General features: G+C 39.6%; 1 protein-coding gene across 15 annotated transcripts in view; it reads left to right on the top strand.

Moving 5' to 3' along the window:
• The window catches only part of THRB (thyroid hormone receptor beta), a 415,197-nt gene that overhangs the window by 113,211 nt on the left and 280,374 nt on the right, over positions 1–21,612 (top strand). Inside the window, exon 1 of one of the 15 annotated variants that reach the window (XM_049871033.1) lies at positions 12,794–17,131. The exons of the other annotated variants lie outside the window; for them this stretch is intronic. The gene's annotated coding sequence lies outside the window, so the exon portion shown is untranslated. Of the gene's footprint in view, positions 1–12,793; positions 17,132–21,612 lie in introns of those variants that run through there. 15 annotated transcript variants of the gene reach the window in all.

Below are 21,612 nucleotides of genomic sequence, written 5' to 3' on the forward strand. Positions count from 1 at the left end.
AGTATATTGGGAAGACATGAATGAATGACGAGATAACTGAAGAGAGAAGCACAAAGCATTGTGTATATACTACTGATAATTAAGATGTTGTTTAGTGCTTAATAACTGTCGTGGAATTTATTCCTCTCTGGGAATTAAGTCAGACAGTTATCAATAACCATGTTATATGTCAGATTTTGATAAGTATTATAATTAGAGCTGTCGACAGTATACCATGAAAGAACAAAGGAGGAAGGCATGAATTCCAATTGATAGGATAAGAAGGTATTCTTGAAGTAGATAATAATGATAATAACAGTGTCACTGATAGCTAATATAAACACTAGTGAGTGCTAAGGACCATGTTAAGTGCTTTGTAACTCATTTAGTCCTCTCCACAACCCTGTGATTTAGATGTTGTTATCATCTCCTTGGTATAGAGATGAGGAAACTGAAACTCTCAAAAAGGTTAAGTTGTTTTTCCAAAATTTTATGACAAGGAAGTAATGGAGTTGGGATTTGAACCCAGGTTTTATGAAGCTAAAGATTGGTGTCTTATCACAAAACTATATTATCTCCTACTTGAAATTGATCTTGACAGTAAACATGGCAGAGGGCAGTATCCCAACTTGAGGAAGCTGTTTTTGTAAAGTTAAGACAATATTCTAAGTTCAGGAGGAAACATAGGAGGTATCACCAAAACATAAGGTACAGGGGTGGGAGCATGACTTGAAGGTTAAATTTGGAAAACAGGCTGGAATCTTCTTACAGATGGCCTTGCGTACCACGCTGAGGAGTTAGGGGTTCTGTTCCATGTGAAATGTGTAGCCATGGAAGGTTGTGAGAAAGGCAGTGGTAAGATCTGTATTTTGAAACAGTAACCCTGACTTGAGGGTAGACGGATCAATGGAGAGACTGGAGGAAGGTGGGCAGAGAGGACGAGGCCTGTGTGCGTTCATTGACTAAGTACTTTGTAAATAGGACAAGGACAGTGGAAGTAGAAAGAGATGGAAGGAAGAGACTTACTGGAGGTGGGAAGGCAGGATTTGATCATTTCTTTGGCTCTGGTTTTGAGTTTGTGATATTGGGAATACAAGATGAAGATAAAGTTGAAGTGCAGAGAAAAAATGAGCTAGTTTCAGGCTGTGAAAATGGACATTTGTTCCTCAGGAGAGAGGATCTGTCTAGATTTGGGAATCTCCTTCTTTGAGATTTTGATGGCTGCTGGAGTTTGGATGAAATTTGGTCAGATGGAGTTGAGGTTGTTGGAAAAAAAAAATCTAACTTGAGATGTATGAAAGTATATAATTAAAGAACAGGTAAAGGAAGATAAGTCATATTTTACATCATATTATTTAATGAGAAATGAGCTGCTACTGTGGCCACATATTTTATCAAACTAAAAAAAAATTTGCACAGGCAAGAGGTTTGTGAACTTTCAGTTTGGAATAAGAACTAGTATTTAGGATTGAGTAAAAAGTTTCAGAAGGGCAAGATTAACACACAATGATTTATCTTGAAACTCCAGCAGCCCCAGAGGTCAGTTCCATACTGGAGCACAGTCCTGCTTTCCCACTGTTAGTGTTGAGCTCAGGTAGTTCCAATGCTCTCAATCGTTTTTTGGTTTTTCAGTTAATACCTTTTCCTGTTAAACCATCATTTGATGCTATTTAGTTCTGACTTGTTCAGAGTAAGGGTAGATTATTACTTTTATTCTAATGACATTATAATTGCAGGATTCATGTTTACAGCATGTAGTTCAAAATCCCAGAGTGAAGAAAGAGGGATGGATTTCCCAATAACTAACAGAGTGTGAAAACATACCCAGCCCCTCCCTGCTCTCCCAGCACAGCACACATAAATACCGTGTGTGTGTGTGTATGTGTGCGTGTGTGTGTGTGTGAGAGAGAGCTGTAGTTCATTTGATATTTCCTGGGAATGATTAATAATTTGGAGACTCCCCTGTTGTTGTTAGTTGGTTCCAACTCATAGCAAACCAATGTGCAATAGAGCAAAACACTGCCCAGTCCTGCACCATCCTTATAGTAGTTGCTAGGTTTGAGCCCATTGTATAGCCATTGTGTCAATCCATCCTGTCAAGGGTCATCCTCTTCTTCGCTGACCCTCTCACAACCTTACCAAGCAGGATATCCTTCTCCAGGAACTGATCCCTCCAGGTAACACATCCAAAGTACCTGAGACAAAGTCTCACCATCCTCATTTCCAAGGAACAAACTAAGGTTGGAAAGAAATTTCTGTTGCAGAAATTTTCAAAGCAGTTTATTCCCCCAGGCAGCAAGCTGATGGCCAGTTGTCTTTTTCTGATCATAATGAAAATGCAGCATTTCAAATTATATTCCCATTCTACGACAGTTATTAATAGAGCCCCATCTTTTAGACATCTGCAAAACACCATTTGTAATAGAATTCTTACTAGGCCTTAGAAATGGCACTCAGAGTATACTATTTTTCTTATTAAAAAGCTCTCTCCCTGATGCGTAGTCTACTAGCTTTCTAGAAAACAATTGCGTAGTGACCTACATTTTGTTTTAATCGAGGCATTGCATCCATGCAGTGCACAAGTCCTAAGTGTATGGCTCAGTGAATTTATATATATATATATATATATATATATATATATATATATATATATATATATATACATACACCTGTGGAGCCACCAGCCAGATTGGGTTATAGAAGGCTTCTACTCCTCATGCTCCCTTGCAGTCAATACCACAAAGATAACCCCTCTTCTGACTGATACGACATTGGTCAAGGGTGCTTGGGTGTTAAGAGCAATGCTTCCGTGTCAATAAATTCTGAAACGTATTTACTGGAGTGTGCTGAATAACTAGGAAGTACTCTTGACTTCTTTCCAGAGGTCACTTGTAAAGAGGAACTCTTTCTGTTCAAGTGACTAATCCCTAGGCTTTTGCAATCAGAAGTGGCATACTCTAATTATACTAGGGGTGAATTATACCAAGGGTAAAAATGATTCTAAGGGCAAATGATTTTATTGATTTCTGTCCTCCAAGTCTATTTTCACAGAATCAAATCACTAAATTTTCCCTCACCTCACCATTCCCCTACCCCCAAGCTTTCTAGTGATTATTATCTGAATGAAATTTCATATATATATATATACCCACTGATTGCTGTCAAGTTGATTTCAACTCATAGCAACCCCATAGGGTTTCCAAGGGCGTAAATCTCTATGGAAGCACACCGCCACGTCTCTCTCCCACCAAGTGGCTGGTGGTTTTGAACTGCTGACATTTTGGTTAATAGTCAATTGCTTTAACCACTGTGCCACTATGGCTTCATATACACACACACACACACACACATATGCATATATGTATATATATATATAAAAAAAAATATATATATATATATATATATACATATGTATATATAAAAAAAGTGTATATATATATATACACACACACATACTTATATTTAAATATAGGGGTTCCTGGGCGGCACAAATGGTTATGCACTTGACTACTAGTCAACAAGTTGGCAGTTTAAACCCACCAAAAGACACCTCAGAAGACAGGCCTGGCAGTCTGCTTCCGAAAGATTACAGTCCTGAAAACCCTATGGAGCAGCTCTATTGTGTACTCAGGGAGTCTCCATGAGTCAAATCCAAACAACTCATAAGAACATATATATATATATATATAAAATTGTTGCTAGCTGCTGTTGAGTCGATATGCACAGTGGAAAAAAACACTGCCTGGTCTTGTGGCATCTCCATGATCAATTGCAGATCAGACCATTGTGACCTATAGGGTTTTCAATGGCTCATTTTTGGAAGTAGCTCTCCAGGCCTTTCTTCCAAGCACATTCTAACATTCTAGTCTGGAAGCTCCACTGAAGCCTATTCAGTATCATGTATACTTATTATTTTATATATATAATATTATCTATATAAAGTATTATATAAGACATATAATACTTTATAATAATTCATGGCTTAGGAAGTTCTTGAAGTCGTGACAGTATCTGTCTTAGTCATCTAGAGCTGCTATAACAGAAATACCACAAGTAGATGGCTTTAACAAAGAGAAATTTATTTTCTCACAGTAACGTAGGCTAGAAGTCCAAATTCAGGACATGAGCTCCAGAGGAAGGCTTTCTTTTTCTGTGGGCTCTGGAGGAAGGTCCTTGTCATCAATCTTCACTTGGACTAGGAGCTTCTCTGCACAGGAACCGGGTCCAAAGGACATGCTCTGCTCCTGGCACTGCTTTCTTGGTGGTAAGAGGTTCCCACTCTCTACTTGCTTCTCCTTCCTTTTATCTCTTTTAAGATAAAAGTTGATACAGGCCACACGCCAGGGAATCTCCCTTTACATTGGATCAGGGATGTGACCTTAGGTAGGGTGTTACAATCCCACCCTAATCCTCTTTAATATAAATTTATAATCACAAAATTTGCCCTCCTGAATTGTTGTTAGAGTGGGTAGTTCCATCAAGAGAAGATACTCTAAGGTGAACTGGGTTAGAGAGGTTCTTTTGCTCATTAATCAAAATCAAGAGAATCAGTTTCTTAAACATTGTTCCTTTCTCAGAAAAGACTATGACAATGTGACTGAATTTTCTAACATCTTCACCGAGAAAAAAAAAAAAACATTGTTTTTGCACGAGTCTACAAACACCCATACGAATGCTTGTGTGAGATCTCTTTACACTTGAACTGGAACTGAACTGAGTTGTCAAGAAAAGAGAATTGTGTTAGTATGCAGGTCTCTCAGCGTCGAGATTATAGTACAAGTGATGGGATCTTAAGAGACTATTAATTACCATTGTAGACTGAAGAAGAAAAGTTCTAAAATGTACTTGATTCATGTCATCAACCAGAAAGTAATAGTTTTGTTACGACGAGTTATTTTTAAATATTCAGCGCACCTGCAATTTGCCTTTCTTTAAAATAAGTTTGAGCATGTGTGCGTGTGTGCATGTGTGTGTGAGTGTACAAGTGTGTGCGTGTGTGTGCACACATGTGTGCGTGTGTGTGCATGCATGCATGTTTGTGTGTGCACGTGTGTATGTGTGTTGGCCATTTGTAATATTTTGTGTGTGACAGCTTGTTCATAATCTTTATCCATTTGTTTAATGATCTTTTTACTTGTAGAAGATTTTTGTTTATGAAGAGTATCTTAGTCCTTCATCTAGCAAAAGGTCAAAAGTACACAATTATCTTTAAAGATGCCAAAAAAGCCATTTGACAAAAGTAACCAATCTTTTTTCACCCTAAGTGGTCTTTTGGTCTTTATCCTGAGCTCTGCATTTTCCATTCACTCCACTATCTTTTTATCTCATCTTTGCCTACTTGTTTATCAAACTCGTCCTTCTTTAATGTCTTCTAGATGCAGAATATTTGTTGTGGATTTCTTTTTCTTCTGTTTCTTAAGGTATTTTTCATCAATCTTTGCTTTCTGCCTTTCTCCCTCCCTCCCACCTTCTCTCTATCCTTTCTTCCCTCTGTTCTTTTTTCTTTTTGCATAGTAGCTGTTCCATTTAATTTTATCTTTCTCATACATAATGTAGACCATCTATTTTCCCAAATATTGTATCCATCAGTCATGCTTGACTGACATCCCATCTTCTCTGAGACCTATTTACCTTCCCTTAGAGCTTATGTTTGAGAGCAAGATATTACTGGGATTCTACTTTTGTCTAAGAATAGAGAGGGGATACTCAGTTGAAGTTATAGATAGTCATAATTGATAGATTTGGGCTCTGCTCTTTTTTCTGCCTTTGTATTTCATGCAAGGATTTATCTTTTTAAGATCAGGCATATTCAAGTCCTACCAGTGGGAACTCTTGGCTTTCAGATTATCCTGTAATTTGGAGAGTGTTTTGGAGCTCTTGCTTCTGACAGAAATGAGTAGGCCTATGCAATTATTTCTCCCTTCTACGAGTTCATTCTCATCTTAGGTGAGTCAGCATGGTAGTGGTGGGTCAGGACTTCTACTCTAAAAGCTGCGTAATAAGACTTTTTTCTCAGCACCTGCCTACTGGCCCCTCAGAGTGCTCTACACTGTGGAGCATTTACGAGGTTTCCCTCAAATTTGTCCAACTCTGCTGGAACTTCTTTCCTCTTCTAGAACTGCTTTAGAGATAGAAATTATACTGTTATATCTCTTTTCCTTACCACCATCTTTCAAATATTATTTTACTAGATTACATTTCTTCCTTTGTTTGAATATTACTGACATATATGGTTTCATGCTTGAAATTTTTATTCCTTTCACAAAAGTTGCGGGAAAGAAATCTTATGCCTTGGATTTACTCTACCATTTTTCCTCAGAAATATTCCAAAAGGATTTGTTAATTCTTTTTTATTCCTGGCACTGAAGACACAATACACTTGAGATATCAGTAGATTTGGGCCAGGAATTAGACCTGCACTCTAGTACTATGGCTGCCATTTTGACTGTGTGAACTTGGCCATGTCTGTTAGCCTTTTGGGATCCAATTTTCTTATCTGTAAAATGGAAACAAATAATTGCTGCCCTTTCTGTTCTTTAAGATCAAATCAGATAATGCATTAGAAAGTGTTTTCTGAATTCTAAAGTTCTTCGAGGATTTAAATGATTCTTGCTAACATGTAGGGCTGATATGTAAAGTGAAATAAGCTTGAAAGGAAAAATAGGACTTCTGTGATGGAGAGCAGTGAGGGGATGCAAGCAAAGAGCTGGTGGGTAGAGTATACCTGGTATATTTAGCATGTGCCACATATTGCAATTTCGCTGAAATAACAGGATCATGAAAAGAGTAGGAAGAGACAAATTTAGAGAGTTTGATAGGGGTCCAATTATAAAGGCCCGACTAAGGAATCTGGCCATTATTCTGAAAGCAGTATGAAGCCTGGATTCGATTTTCATTAAAACCATTACAAGAAGCTGACACTTTGTGTTTAGAGATAATTGATTATGTGGCAGTGATATGTCAGAAAAATGAAAATGGGGAGAAAGGGAGAAAGGGGTCCTATAACTAGGTGATCGTACGTCTGGTGGGCCTGGGACAGTCAGGTTTAAACTTGTTGTCCCAGAGTCATTATTAATAGTGACCCCTTTCCCTCTCAACATTGCTCATCATGGAATAATGACAAAAGTCAAAAGGATCTTGACAAGGGTTGAGGCAGGTAAAGGAAGAGGTCTATGCCAGAATTTCAAAAAGCACGAATTTATAGAACTTGAGGCATTAGGGTAGGAAGAAGGAGTGAAGAGGGGAGAGTAAAAGGCAGATCCAGATTTTCCTGCCAGAGAGACTAGGATAATGGCAGTGACAGTGATTCTAAAAAAGGGGTGTAGGGATCTAGAAGTAACATGGTTAAAGGAGAACAAAGATAAATTTATTGTGGACAAATTTAGTTGCAAGGGTCAGTGAGGGTCCAAATTGCCTTATTACTCAGAGTTGTGTGCTGGAAACTTAGAAGTTAATATGTCACGTTGATAAAACGTTCATTGAATGTGCCGAGCTCTATGGGGTGATGTGGAGATGCCCAAGTGTTTTTGCTGAGTCAACTTTCTAAATCGTGGAGACTTCTTACAGAAACCACATGCTGAATAGGAATTACCTTTAGAGAAACTTTCACTCCCAGAAATGAGAAAGTGGCTCAGAAAAACAAACAAGAAATAGTCACCCAAATATATTCTATTATATTCAGGAATCTTTCAGGTGTTTCTCCTGGCATTAGCCATGGGTCCCTTCTATGTCAGTTGACATTCTTCTCAAGGTCTCTGTACCCTTCTGGGAGCTCAACAGTTGACAGATAGCAGTAGACTTTTCATTTCTCCTGGTCTGTGGCTTCCATTGAATTACTTGGGAACCTTTGTTTGATATGTTGTAACTGAGAAACCTAAACTATTAAATATTATGTATAGTTACAGCATTTAGGGTCCAATTTTGAAAATTCATGGATGTATAAATATATCAATGGACATATAAAGGCATGTATCCACGCATATACACACAGACATTTGTGTACATGCACACACACACACATGCAGTCAAGACAGTGTAGAGCTTCAATGTACAGGCTTTGGAATTAGGCAGACCTGTGCAACTCTCATCTGTAAAGTGAGAATAATACCTACCTCATAGAGTTGTTGTAAGGGATAAATGAGACGATGACTATAAAATGATTTAAAAATAGTGCTAATGTTGTAGAAAAAAAATAGACTGGGGAGAAATATACCTAATTGTTAAGACATAGTAATATTAGAATTGTGGGATTTTGGAAAAACTTTTTATTTTTTTCTTTGTGCTTAACTCCTTTTCTAGATTTCCTCTAATGTTATTCTTTATAAGAAGATAAATGGAAATAAAATGGATATTGTAAAAAAATTATTAATAAAATGAGTTTCCTAGAAAAGTATTCATCAATAGAAAAGAAATTAATGCATTTTTTTTTTAATGAGTTTTTGAGTTCAACATTCTCAGTTCATGTATTTCCTATCTGTGGCTCCTCCCTCATGTCTCTTAGAGCCCTTTGTCATCTACTCCCCTTCTAAAAAGGAAAGGCTTAGTGGCCTATTATACTAGAACTGTTTTCACCTATCCCTGAAGAACTGAGAGGTTTATAGATCATTTGGCTTTATTTTCATTCAGATTCCCCTCTTCTTACTTCTAAGCTTTAGCCTTTCACTGATTACTAGGGTAGGGGCCAAGTAGCGTTGTGTCTTTTCAAATACAATGAAGATTTCCCATTAAACATATGTTCATTAAAACCAAACCAAACCTGTTGCTGTCAGAGTCAGTTCCAACTCATTTCTACCCTATTGGACAGAGTAGAACTGCCCCATAGGGCTTCCAAGGAGTGGCTGGTGGATTTGAACTGCCAACCCTTTGTTTGGCAGCCGTAGCTTGCCATAGTTCTTAACCACTGCACCACTAGGGCTCCAAAACCAAACCAGGAGCTGATAGAAAATTAAAGTGGAATGTGTTGGGATTCTTTTGGGTCTAAGGCAAGTGCCCTTTGACTATGGAGCTTTCAGGGGATCCCAACAAATGCACAGATGGCAAACAAATATAATTTTACCACATTAACTCAAGTATTTTGCACAATCTTTTCTCCTTGTTGTTCATGACATCAGTTCTAAATCATCTAGCGTGTTATTTTGCATATTGGAAAGTGGCTGGAGTATTAGGGCATTTGTTCAAAATTTTTAAGAGACAGCTGGATTGAGAGAAAACAATACCCCCTTGCCCAATTCAGTCTCTGCCTCATTTACACTGAGTTTCTCATTTACATTGAGCCCATGTCAGTGGATGATAGAATTGATTTAATTCACTCTCGGAATCACGAGGAGAAAAATTGGTCTAAGAATTAGCAAACCGGGACTTTGGGAGGCAGTGTGAGATTTTTCTTCAAGATTGATCATTGGATTCCTGTATCTCTCATCTTATACCATTTCTTTGTTGGCTTGAACAAGTCACTTTTATAAATTAGCATTAATCTGTTATCCAGCTGGCTTTGGGAAGTCCCTTATTTCATAGAATTATGGGTTTTTGTAGCTAGACAGGGCCCTAGAAGGTCTCCATTCTCAGTTTACGGGGTGGCGGGGGGAGAAATTTGCCCAAGATAATACAGCTCTTTAACTATGTAGCCAGGACTATCAATTTTCAGCCATCAAATGTCAACCCTCTCACTGGGAAGTTACATTCTGAGTTACCCTCTAGCATACCGTCTACCCTGAGCATCTAAGGCTTTGTCTGATCTTTGCTTAATAATCTAGAACTCAGATACTTCTACATCCCACCACACCAACCTTGCAAAGTCCTTTCGGCATAGCGAAATCTAAGGGCTCAAATAAGGTTTCTGTGGCTTCGTCTCTTCCTCTTCATCTCTTGAACACCTGGCTTCACGATGCCATCAGCACCCTTACTCTCACATCACACTAGCTTAGATGACAGCCTTTCCAGGGACAAGTGACAAAAGAGGACTCTCATTGGCCCAAATGAGTTATGTGTCCATCCCTGTGTCCAGGAGGTAGGACATTCTATCCCTCCTGGTCACTTGACCACTAGTGAGGATGCAGAACCCTGGCTGAACCTCGTGGAATGTATTGCTGTAAGAACGAAGGATTCTTCTGCTATAAATCTGTGTTCCTGGAAGTAGGGGAAAGGTGTATTGGTCAGGCAGAAACAATAACTGTCCACTTAAGATGTCAACCAAACCGCATGTGTAGTAACTTTTTATTTTATGCTGGACATTGTGGAAGTGACAATGTTAAACTTTGAATGTCATTGTTTTCCTTTAAAGAGCGGCGAGCTTGTTCTGACAGGTATTTTATTTTCTGGAGGATCAAGAGCAGGTAGCTGAGATTTGGATTTAGGCTTAGTTAGGGAAAATCTAGAGTTGTCTTTATTCTAGGATTAGAGTAGTTTTCCTTTGGCATTGCCTCTCTGAAGTCTCAGCTGAATTTTGGGAGTGTTCTTTTTCTTTTTTTTTTCTTTTTCACCAAGGACTTTCTCTGCCTGGTTGAACTCCATCTCCTGGCATTGTGCACTCATCAGAAACTTTTTCTGATCACAGAATAGGCATGTTTCTAGGCCTTGTGGAGTTTTGATCTGCATATGCTGATTGGTACTCAACTAAAGGCTCAAGGGGACCCCTTTGCATATTTCTAGCGCTGTTTCTTGCCCATACCCGGCCCCACAAGTTCCAGCCATATCTGCTGCCCTGAAATCTGATCTCAGTTTCCTCGGCCCAGCTGCTGGCTCTTTGAGCTCCACTTCACCAACGCTGCAATTTGAAAAGTGCCCCTAGGCAGAAAGCCAAGGTGAATGTAGAGCTCCCCTTCTGTGCTTCCATCCTCTCAAGGACCACAGCTCCCTACTGTCTGTTGTCCAATGCCTGAAACTCTTGCTGTAAATATTTTGTCCAGGTTTGTGTTCCTTTCTCCATTATTGCCAGACTTAAAACCTTTTTTGAGATCTACAACTGAAGCACAAATACATTTGATCACTCACCAAGCCTGGCTCTATGTACACAAAGTTTCCTAAAATAATGAGGACAAATTTAGCCCTATGTAAATGACTTATGGGAATGGGTAACTTAATCTGGGGTTTATCCTTTGTGAAAAACAAATAATCTTTTCCTAATTTTTCTATATTTCTGTAAATTATAATATTTCATTACCTCTTTGTTTTAAATGGGAATATGGTCCTCTACTGAAACAGTTTTAGGGTAATGGGGAGAGTAATGAACTTGATGTTGGAAGATCTGGCTTCAAATCCCAGCAGACCTCAACACCCCTCAGCTTGAGAGTCTCTGTAAAGTGGGGTAAATAAAAGTTTTCAGGGTTGTTGTGATAATGTTCAGGAAAATTTCCAGACTCTTGTTGTTTTCTATCGGTAGTATTATAGAAGGAGCCTGGGTGGCGAAAGTGGCTTGTCACCAGCTGCCAATCTGATGGTTGGTAGCTCAAATTCACCCAGTGGCAGTGTGGGAGAAAGGCCTGACGGTCTGCTTCTATAAAGATTAAAAACCAAAACCAAACCCACTGCCATCAGGTTGATTCCAAGTCAATTCCGACTCATAGCAACCCTACAGGACAGAGCAGAACTGCCCCATAAGGTTTCCAAGGACCGCCTGGTGGATTCAAACTGCCAGCCTTGTGGTTGGCAGCCAAGCTCTTAACCACTATGCCAGCAGGGTTTCCCTGTAAGGATTATAGCCAAGAAAACCCTATGGAGCAGTTGTACTCTGTAAGTCTATGAGTCGAGGGCCAACTAACAACACGACAGCAGTATGGAGGACTAGGCAAATTTAGATTTGGGTGACATTTAAGCGTGTTCCCTGAAGTAACTTTTTTTTCTGTGTAGTTAAATGCAATATTAATGAAATGCTTGAACAATCAAAGCCAGGCAACCAAATCCAAAATTATTGTTTAAAAGAAAGACAGTGTATGCTACTTGAAAATATGACTGTTAACACTTGGCTTTGCCTTATACAAGTTTGCGTTTCTTTTCTATTTTTCTTCAAATTCCTTAATCATAAAATCTGAGGCTTTACAAAGGAAGAGTAACACAGACGGAGAAAAATGTGTGCCAAAGAATTAGTGTATTTGAGTTTTTTATCTCTAGTGTTTAACAGTTTTATAATCCAGGTTTATAACTTGTTGAGAACAATAGGCTAACTATTTTAAGCACATTAGCTTTGCTAAAGATTAACTTTTCATATGCCTGGCAAGTATGGTGAAATTTAAGCTTCGAGAGTAATAGAGAAGAATATTTTCCAGTGCTGTCTGTGTTCTGGATTTTTAGTCAAACGCTAACTTACCCTCAATGTGTTATATTCATTTGCAACTGACACGATTTGAGCATTTTGTCTTCATGCATATAATCTTAAACAAAAGTGAAAGGAGGCCTGGATAAGCTGAAAGTTAATTTTAGCTTTATTTTTCAGTCCTCTTTGGGTTCATTTTATATCCTCATTAAAATCTATAGGCATATAAAACATTTAAGAACTGTTATCCCAATGTATCAGTATTCTGACTTTGATTCCACAAATGTTTTAATTCACCATCATTTTATATGGTTTCAAATTTTTATAGTTATTTGATTGCTTTCTAGATAATAGTAGCATCAGTCTTAAAGTCTTATTATTCCAGCAAGAAATTATACAACATTTAGGTAGTCTTAAGAAGGACATTGTAAATACCCATACATAAAAATATACATAAATACTTCAGAGCATAACAAGAACAAACTATATATATATATTGTGTGTGTGTGTGTGTGTGTGTGTGTGCTTTTCCGTTATGGCTTCAGGATGTATAGTTATCTTAGAAATATGTGCTTGAGTATAAGTTTATCTTTGCCTATAAGCATAGAATGTCTCAGAAAACATTTAATATTAATTAAACATTTAATATTAATATTCCGAGCAGACCCTAAATTAATATAGTATAATGCAAACTAAATTGACACATCTGATTTCTTACTTCCCCTGTGACTCTCCTTTCTGTTTGTTGTTGTTGAGTGCACTAGAGTGTATTTCGACACATAGCAACCCCATGTGACAGAGTAGAACTGCCCCATATGGTTTTCTTGACAGTAATCTTTGTGGGAGCAGATCACTAGGTCTTCCCCCTGCAGAGCTACTGCAGGCTGTGCAAGGACCACCAACCTTTTGGTTAGCAGCCCAGTGCTTTAACCATTGTGCCACCATGGCTCCTTCCTTTCTATTTGAGATAGTTTAATTACATTGGCTAGTTAAGAAATAAGGAGCCCTCATGGCACAGTGGTTAAAGCACTGGGCTGCTAACCAAAAGGTCAGTGGTTCAAACCCACCAGCAGCTCCATAAAAGAAAGATGTGACGGTCTGCTTCTGTAAAGATTTATGGCCTTAGAAACCCTATGGGACAGTTCTCTCTGTCCTATAGGGTCGCTATGAGTCAGAATTGACTTGACAGCAGTGGGTTTTTGGTTTAATGAAGAAGATGTGTTTTTTTTCCCTTTAGTTTTCAACCTGAAATACTTATAAGGTGACTGCGTGTTTTGTAGGCCTGCAAACCTAGTGTTTGTTTAGCATTATTCCCAACTGCCTTGTCTGTTTTCACAGAGGACCTGCCAGAGGCCTGTGTGGCCTATGATAGTGTCACTCTAGCAAGTGTGGGAAGACCGGTTACCTTTGTGTACTTTTTCAGGCAGCCAGGAACTATGGCTGTTCTCCAAGGTGTCAGCTGAGGAGCTGGAGTGCCTGGGTTGTATGAGAGGTTGTAGGATAGAAAACTCCCCAGTGAGGATGCCATACAAGGTAATACCCACTTGCTTTCAGAAAGGATCAGAGAGGGGTTAAAGGATCTGTGCTGACTTCGGTTTATATACACCTTTCTTCTCTTTGGTGCGTTTGCACATACTTTATCTCACCAGATCGTGGGAACAGAGCAGCCAGAAAGCTCCCTTTAGTTTAAGAGAGCCAATATCTCATGCGAAGCAGCCTCGTTTGAAAATTAACAATCTAGACTTTGGTCTTTGCTGGGGTTTTCTAACTTTTTTTTTTAAGTCATGCCCTTTCTTCAGAAGAAATCTTAATCTGACACCCAATATATAAAACAGATGAACGTGGTGTTGCTTTAATTCCTACTCAGGTGGAGATCAGGGGAGTCCAGAATCTTGCCTGCGTGCACCCTATTCCTTTATATGTTCCGAGGAAGCCTTGAAGGCACCTTGGGATTCCATGAAGCCTGGTCTGAAAACCAGGCAAAAACAGACTTTATAGGATGTCTATTGGCCCCCAACATTCGCACTTCTGAAATTCTATGCAGTTTTCTATGATTATGTTGAATTTTCTGCAACCCTTGTCTGAAGTCTTTGTTCTTCACAGTCGTAGAAGAGGCATCCTGGTACAATAGAAAGCACCTCAGTCAGGACTCAGTCTCTTCTGGTCATGACTCCAGCTCTAATGTACTATGTAACTTTGAGCACATGGTTTCATTTCCTGGACTTTGGCATCCTGTATCTGTAAAATGGGAATGGTTAGACAATTATGGAAAATGCCTGGGGATCTTTGGCTGAAAGATATTATGTCAGTGGGATTATACTGGAGAGCTATTGGTCTCTGACTCATCCCAGAATCACCTCAGAGCCAGCTTCTCTGGTCCATTCAATTGTAACCAAGGTAGGGTCATCAAACTTCAAGAATGGCCATGTATGCCGAAGAAATGATCTATGACTGATTAACTCAGAAGAGAACTTTCTGCATCATACATTCCTAAAGTCTTAAAGCTTCCTCTTCAGTACGTTGGGCTAGACACTTGTTTTAAAGCAACATCATAAATACTTAATTTGATAGTATATAAAGAGCACTGGATTAGGAGTCAAAGGATCCAGTGTTGTGCTGGAGCTAGCTTGTACCAGCTCAAGAGGGTCAATATTGTACATCTCTTCTAACTTTGCATGTAGTAACATCATGTTAACCTGTAAAAACCCGTTGCCATCGAGTCAATTCCCACTTATAGCGACCATATAGGGCAGGGTAGAACTGCCTCATAGATTTTCCAAGGAGCGCCTGGTAGATTTGAACTGCTGACCTTTTGTTTAGCAACCGTAGCACTTAACCAGTACACCACCAGGGTTTCCAACATCATGTTAGTAGCTTGAAATTGACTGTGGTGGGATTATTTACACCTGAAAATTGGCAAATGCTATAAATGGGGGCTTTTATTGATTGATTGATTGCAAACTGTTTTACCAGCACACAGCTGAATCAAAGGATTTGAATTATAGACCAGATACTCCTACTAAACATTCCAAGTCTCAAACTTCTCATTTATTAAGTGTACAAGACAGTACCTGCTCTTCCTGACTCAGAGATTTGCCAAGGAAGTCCAAATGCATAGAGATGACCTTTGAAAACCAAAACAGCTGCCAGTAGAAGTGAGGGTATGATCGTGATGAACAGGAATTGAACGTTTTTCTCCTTCAAGAAACAGATGGAATGAGTATCATTCATATCGGATCTTATGAATACAGAGCTATATGTATGCTTTTAAAGGATCGTGAATAGCAAACATAAATCGAACTACCTTGAAAGGTATTTAAGAGCCATCCTTTGACGGGAAGTTGTAGACTAACAGAGGAGAACGCCTTCACTGCTTCCAAGGTCCCGGGCCTCTGGGCTCTTAGGGCTTCTGATTTGCACCACACATTCCAAAATGCCCCAATTCCAACCCTGAGGATGCTTCTGCTGATATTTTTGTGACACAGTGACACAACACAGGCAAGGCTAGTTATGGATTTCTTCTTAAGGAAGGTGCTAGTAGCTAGATAGTCTCTGAGCTTGTGTGTAACATTCCTCTACACTAGGGTTTGGATAGAAGAGTGACCATAGGTAATCCTAGCACTGCTGGCAATTTCTACAGGGGCTTTCAATTAAACCCAAAGGAAAATTCCCAAATAATTAATAAGCTAATAAGACAAAATCCCCAAGAAGTTTACTTCAAGGAATGTGATATGCTTTACATTTTGGTTTAAGACATGGCAGAAATCATGTCCTAACCCTTATGTTATGATCAAGAGTTATGTATTCCATTATAACCTTTCTCTTTTCTGTGGACCAAAACTCTGAGTGTTACCTTCGACCACTAGTGTTCTTGGGTAACAGTATCTTCTCAAGTGGAACAAAGAGACAGACCTGTACTTTTTATTTTGTTCTTTATCCCTCAAGCTAAATTTATCACCTTGAATATGTATCTGTTTTGGATAGGATTCTTAACCTCTCTATTGCTCAGAATATACTGTACATGTTTAGAGAATGGATTTAGGAATGAGAACCGTCTTGGAGCTCCACTTTGTCATCTACTGGTCCCCTGACCTCGTGCAAGTTAATTATCCTCCTTAAGCCTCTGTTTCTTCAACGATAAAATGGGGCAAATAAGAGTTCCTCCTTCCTGTTTTGAAAATTAAATGTAAACAAAGTTCGATTAGTGTTAAGTAACATCTTCAAAGAAAGAAATGAATGGTTGTTGTTGTGGTTAGCAGCCATCAGTAGCCCCGTGTCTCCTGGTAACCCCATGCACAATAGGATTGGACCATTGTGATCTATAGGGTTGTCACTGGCTGATTTTCAGAAGTAGATGGCCAAGTCTTTCTTCTTAGTCTGTCTTAGTCTGGAAGCTCCGCTGTTCAGTGTGATAACAACACAAAAGCCTCACTGACAGATGGATAGTGGCTGCACTTGGAGGTGAGTGGTAAGTTGGGCTAAATGCAGGTGATGACTTCAGCTGAGACCTTTACTAGTAACACCACACAGTGGAGCTGGAGTGAGAGTGAGCAAAGCTAAAATCATGTTGGTATCTTGAAATTGACTATACTCAGGGAGACCTAGGAGGCAGTTTGAATTTGTCAGAAGTAAAACTGGTGTTGATAAATGTCTTAGTCATCTAGTGCTGCTATAACAGAAATGTCACAAGTGGGTGGCTTTAACAAAGAGAAATTTATTTTCTCACAGTCTAGTAGGCTAGAAGACCAAATTCAGGGTGTCAGCTCCAGGGAAGTCTTTCTCTCTCTGTCAGCTCTGGAGAAAGGTCCTTGTGATGCATCAATCTTCCCCTCGCCTGGGGGCGTCTCTGCACCGGAACCCTGGGTCCAAAGAAGGCGCTCTACTCCTGGCACTGCTTTGTTGATGGTATGAAGTCCCCAACTCTCTGCTTGCTTCCTTGTCTTTTTATCTCTTGTAAGATTAAAGGTGGTGCAGGCCACACCCCAGGGAAACAGCCTTTACATTGGATCAGGGATGTGACCCGAGCAAGGGTGATACATTCCACCCTGATCCTCTTTAAGCACAGAGATTATGATTTATAACACGTAGGAAAATCATAAAATGGAGAACAACCACACAATAATGGGAATCATGGCCTAACCAAGTTGGCACATATTTTAGGGGGGACACAATTCAAACCATGAAAATAAGGAACGACAAGTGATACGGAGCCTTAAGCCTGGTATTATGCCTGGTGAGACTTCCGAGTACTTCCTGTCATTTTCCATTTTGGTTCAGGGGACTTTCCCCCAGGCCAGTGGGATCACCAAAGAATATTCTGGAGTAGTGGAGTATTGGTCTTTCCAGGCAGTCACTCTGTGCACCATTAACTATGTTGAGTGGTGCGTTCGATGTTTGAGAATCTTATCCTTTGTGCACACTCACATGTACACATTCACACAAGCCTTGGTCATCTTGACCATGGTCATCTTGCCACAACTCTGAAATAAAGCCAGTGGTAGTGGAGCGTAAAGAGGAGCCTGGGGCATTGTGAAGTAATGTGGTATGGAAGAAAAAAGAGTCGTCCATATATATGTGTATGTATGTATATAAATATATATATATATACATATACATATTTTTCCACCAGATAAAGACTCGGGATCAGTGGCATACCAAGGGTGGAATGATGGAAGTCATCTGTCCCAGGCACTGCAGGCAATGTGGGGGCACATTGTCTGTAGAGAGTTTAAAAACAATAACAAAACCAACTAAAGTCAGTTGGCTTTTTATTACCATCAGTCCCCATTCTAAACAACCTCGGTAATAAAATGCTCCCCCCGGAAAAAAAAATATTCTGTTGATCTAAGTTTTAAACAATGGCTGCAATTACTGTTGAGTTTTAATAACATATAGAGACGTGTCAACTTCACATTAGCACATTTTATTACTTATTTTTCAACAAACATTATATTCACATGACAGTTAATTTGGCGCACTCCCAGTTATCCAGCCGGCGCCAGCACACGTGGATCCAGCTGTACACATTAGTCTCCAGAGTTAGTTCCTAAAGGTTTGGAATCATGTTCGGTGCCTTGGGCACAGTTGGCGTCTCCAGCTCTCGGGGTATTACATATTTGGCATTTAATGGATTCGGAATAAACGGTGATAGCCAATGATTGTATCAAGTCAAAGCAATGCATCTTGAGTCACTTCAATTCTGCCACACTATGTGACCGCCTGAAATTTTTCTTTCTGTTTCAAACTGAAAATAGTGCAACAGGATGTGAACAGTGAGGTGAAATGGTTTTTTTGTTTGTTTGTTTTCGTTGTTTCTAAGTGCAAATTTTAGTTAAAAAGGAAATATATTTGCTTCATTTTATGATTGGTATTGAAAAAAATGTTGTATAGAGAAGGAGAGTTACCATATAACTCAGCCTGCGGGTAAAATGCTGCTCTAGTGTTACATTCAGACAAATGGATGGACTTCTAGCAAGCGAAATTTTGCTGAAGATCATTCAAAAATGGCTGCAGCAGTACATTGACAGGGAATTGCCAGAAATTCAGGCTGGTTTCAGAAGAGGACGTGGAACCAGGGATATCACTGCTGATGTCAGATGGATCCTGGCCGAAAGCAGAGAATACCAGAAGGATGTTTACCTGTGTTTTATTGACTATGCAAAGGCATTCAGCTATGTGGATCATAACAAATTATGGATAACACTGTGAAGAATGGGAATTCCAGAACACTTAATTGTGCTCATGAGGAGCCTTTACATAGATCAAGAGGCAGTTGTTCGGACAGAACAAGGGGATACTGATTGGTTTAAAGTTAGGAAAGGTGTGCGTCAGGGTTGTATTCTTTCACCATACCTATTCCATCTGTAGGCTGAACAAATAATACGAGAAGCTGGACTATATGAAGAAGAGCAGGGCATCAGGATTGGAGGAAGACTCATTAACAACCCACATTATGCAGATGACACAACCTTGATTGCTGAAAGTGAAAAGGACTTGAAGCACTTACTAATGAAGATCAAAGACCACAGCCTTCAGTATGGATTGCACCTCAACATAAAGAAAACAAAAATCCTCACAGCTGGACCAATGAGCAACATCATGATAAACGGAGAAAAGATTGAAGTTGTCAAGGATTTCATTTTACTTGGATCCACAATCAACACCCATGGAAGCAGCAGTCAAGAAATCAAGAGACGCATTGCATTGGGTAAATCTGCTGCAAAGGACCTCTTTCAAGTGTTGAAGAGCAAAGATGTCACCTTGAAGACTAAGGTGCACCTGACCCAGGCCATGGTATTTTCAGTCGCATCATATGCATGTGATAGTTGGACAAAGAATAAGGAAGACCGAAGAAGAATTGACGCCTTTGAATTATGGTGTTGGCGGAGAATATTGAATATACCACGGACTGCCAAAAGAAGGAACAAATCTGTCTTGGAAGAAGTACAACCAGAATGCTCCTTAGAAGCAAGGATGGTGAGACCGCGTCTTACATACTTTGGACATGTTGTCAGGAGGGATCAGTCGCTGGAGAAGGACATCATGCTTGGCAAAGTACAGGTTCAGCGGAAAAGAAGACCCTCAACGAGGTGGATTGACACAGTGGCTGCAACAATGAACTCAAGCATAACAACAATTGTAAAGATGGCGCAGGACCGGGCAGTGTTTTGTTCTGTTGTGCATAGGGTCGCTATGAGTCGGAACTGACTCGATGGCACCTAACAACAACGACAACAAGAACAACTAGCTTCTGGCATCTTACAATGGACATTGACTATGGTCTTTTTCTACTCATCCTTCTTTTCTTCAGTTTGTTCCCCAAATGCAAAACTCCCTGTTGTGGAAACAGCATGTGTGATAAGAGGTGCTTTGAAGCCAATATAGACCTGAATCCAAACCTCCTCTCTGCCCTTCACCAGCTAGTGGGCCTGGAATCCGTTCATTGCTTCATCTCCATGTCCACTCTTGCCAAATAAGAGTAAAACCTCCTGCCTGAGTCATCGTGGCGATTAAATCAGATGTAGCATGGAAAGTGCCTACCTTAGCGTTTCTTGTGGTCAATCTGCTGTGAATTTCCTCCTGCCTCTCCACCCATCTCCTTCTCTTTCCAGCATTGGCATTTATTTGTGTCTGCCAGTGCTCTTATCTTTATAGAGTTATAACTAGTTGAAGGTACTATCCACATGTTATTTGCAAGGCCTTATATACTCAACGACTAATTCATGATCACTGTTTACAACCTGACCTGTCCTCTTGATCTCTCTTGACTCCACTTTAAAATAAAAAAGTTAAACTATGGAATCTCTGAGCTATAGTTCAGCTCTAAGATGCTGTGTAAATCCAGTGTTGATGAATGAAGTCATTATTGCACGAGGCGGGAAGAGGAAGTGCTTGTACATTGTGAGTTTAGGTGTACATGAACTTTCTATTCTTCTTGGCTGTTGCCAGGGAGACAATGCAATCGGTGTGAGTGAAGAAGTTTTTATTGGCTTCTGCAGTGAAGGACACATATCCATGGAAGAAAGGAAACAAGATACAATTAGACTAAAACACAGTTTTGTTTGGGGGTTTTTTCTTTAATTTTTCTTAATAATTCAATTGATGGACTGTTACCTAAAAGAGCATTTTCAGCTTTTCCCTGATTTCCCCATTCTGGTCTCTCTTTCTATGAACTTGGAGCATTGTGTCTAATCTTTGGTTTACACCTAACGTTATTTTTCTGGTCCCTCATGTCTTATTAGTGGCCCACTGGCATCAGACGGGAGAAAGGCTATTACTTACCTCGCAGAAGTTGTGTAAGGATCAAATTAGATAATACATTAAAAAAAAAAAAAAGATAAGTCATAGAACAGTTACATATGTTAAACGTTATCATTGTCTTTTATCAGAGGTCAGCACACTACAGCCCACCTGCCAAATCTGGTTTCCCACCTGTTTCTGCACTGACCCGAGGCTATTCTAGTCTCTTTAAGAATTTTGGCTTTAGTGTAGGAGTCTCATGTTTAACTTCCCTTCCTTGGCTTGAGCCTCAGGCTTATGCCCCAGATCCTAGTGCCAATTCAACATTTTCCCTCATGGCAGTCACAGCTTACCCATCTGCTTACTGCTCACTCTTCTTGTTTCACTTCGTTGTACCGCTTAGAGATTTCTACTGGGCTCAGCAGTACTTAAAGGTTTTACTTGTTGTAATCTAGCTGGGCTGCTGTGGGAAATCCTTCAGAGAACCTAGGCTGACATACTGACAAAAGTGAAAATTGTCAAAACATGTTCTGTGCCCTAGAATTTCCAATGTGTAAATGAGACAACAGGAACTCAAGCAACTTGTCTACTGCCTCTTAGCCGTAAGAGGCATAGCAGGACTTGAACTGGTCAGTCAGAGCCCAGAA

The sequence above is a fragment of the Elephas maximus genome, chromosome 27 (genome assembly GCF_024166365.1).
Source record: "Elephas maximus indicus isolate mEleMax1 chromosome 27, mEleMax1 primary haplotype, whole genome shotgun sequence".
Lineage (NCBI taxonomy): Eukaryota > Metazoa > Chordata > Mammalia > Proboscidea > Elephantidae > Elephas > Elephas maximus.